This window comes from Penaeus japonicus, unplaced genomic scaffold, assembly GCF_977035675.1.
Source record: "Penaeus japonicus unplaced genomic scaffold, GWHDUDI00000001_assembly GWHDUDI00000040, whole genome shotgun sequence".
Taxonomy (NCBI): Eukaryota; Metazoa; Arthropoda; class Malacostraca; order Decapoda; family Penaeidae; genus Penaeus; species Penaeus japonicus.
Window position 1 is genome coordinate 2318337 of NW_028234442.1, and position 2500 is coordinate 2320836.

A 2500-nucleotide genomic window follows, 5' to 3' on the forward strand; every position below is an offset into this window, starting at 1 on the left:
AACTACATCTAGTCAACTAGATTTTCATAATATATTTACAAACATATTTCATTTGCATGAATAGATAGAGATAAGAAAATAGATAGATAGATTGTTTACCCACTGAGCGTGCATGCCTCACCCTAAACATTTATGTATCTACACATTTATGGAACTATCTATCGCAACATTTACAACAAACTAATTTCCAGAAAAAAAAACAAATATGAACAGACGGCAACACTCGTGTGTCATGTTGCTGTTATTTAGCGGCGCCCTGCACTGCAAGCCAGTCCTCCGGCTTGTTCCGACTCTCTCTTGGATTTATGGACGCATGTAATGAAAGACTTGAGTTGAATTACACCAGAGCTGTACTGGCATAGAGGATGGTTGCGTTGGGAATGTGATTGCTAAGTCGTGTTATTGTAATACCTGGTTAAGAGGTGGGTGGATGGGTTTACGGGTTCTACCTTTTTTCATCTTCGTTCTAATCTTTTGTTTCGGGTTTCCTATGTGTGTGTATATATGTGTGTGTGTATATGTATATATATACATACATATATATATATATATATAATATATAATTATATATATATATATATATATATATACTTATATAAACATATATATATATATATATATATATATATTTATATATATACATATATATACATATATACATATATATACATACGTATATATATGTATATATATACATATGTATTTATATGTATATATATATATACATATACGTATGTATATATATGTATATATGTATATATATGTATATATATATATGTGTGTGTGTGTGTATGTGTGTGTGTGTGTGTGTGTGTGTGAGTGTGTGTGTGTGAGTGTGTGTGTGTACATATATATATATATTTTTAATATATATATATAATATATATATATATATATATATATACATATATATATATATATATATACATACATATATATATACATATATAAATATATATATATATACATATATATATATATATATATGTATGTATATATGTATATATATGTGTATATATGTATATATATATATATATATATATATATATATATATATATATATATATTTTTTGTATTTCTATATCTTTCTCTCTATCTCTTCCTCTGCACACACACACACACATGCATTTACATATCCGTGTCTGTGTGAAAGAGTCTCTAAAACAATACAAACACCCTGCATGTAACTCACTTTCTATATCATTACGTAAAGATTTGTGGAGTGTCTAGCTCACTCTAGCAAAGGAACCACGTTAAAGAGTACTACATCATCCTGCTTGATGGATGGCTCTTACACCACGTCATTTGTCAAATTGTTATTCTGCAGGAACCGCTGAGAAGAAAAGTTAATTCGCAACTAATCTCGGGATTCCTATGCAATGCTAATTATTTGAATAATGATTCGAATAAATGACTCCCTGTAAGATACGGATCACTTCTTGTTTATGAAACCATGACAACATGTATAACTACAAAGACAAAAGTAGCTAAGATATATTCAACCATCCAATATGAAATTGCAATAAAAAAAGAAGATCAAAGCGTTTATAAATTGAAAAAAAAAAAAAAAAAAAAAAAAAAACAGCCTGACCTATTACAACGATTTAATTAGTACTTGATCTCATTGTCGAGTACGAGGCATCTGCTTAAGAATAAGATGCTTTGGAAGGTAATTAATTAGCTTAAGAGGTCATTGAAGCGTTTAATTAGGTCGATTGCCATTCGGAATTTAGTTTGGTTCGTTTTCTCTTTTTTTTCCTCTTCTTCGGCTTCTTTCTTGGTTTTATTCTTATCATTGTCGTTATCAGTATTTTTTTTATCGTTATCGTTATTGTCCTTATCATAGTCATTCTTGTTATTATTATCCTTATTATTATTACTACTATTTTTATCATTGTCATGATTGGTATCATTATTACTGACATATCACTATATCATCATTATCGCATTTATTATCTTCTTTCATTCTTCTTCCCTTCTTCGATTCATTTCTTCATCTCCTCTTTTTTTTCTCTTCCTTTCCCTCCTACTCTTTCTCCTCTTTCATTTTCTGCTTCCCCTTCCCCTTCTTTTTCTCTTCCTCCTCTTCTTATTGCATGTTCCTCTTCTTTTGCTCCTTTCCATCCTCCTCCGATGTCTCTTCTTCCTTCCTTTTCTTATTTTGATAACCACTTCATCCTCCTTTTCTCTCCATCATTCATTTGATTTTCTCATATTTTTTTCCCTTCTTTTTTTATTATAATTATTTTTTTTTTTACGAAAATAGAATCGATGGACATGCATATGAATTATCTCGTTAAATGGAAAGCATATTTGGAAATATAGAAATGTACGAATATAGATAAATGAAGACCACACATAATATAAACTTCTTCAAAACCGTATTTGGAACAAGATACCAGATAAAATGATTTTAAAAGGTTTTAAATGGTAATTTTGATCATTGTATCACTGGTCTATGTTTTGTTTGCTTATCTTAAACAAATTCCCCGCCATATGA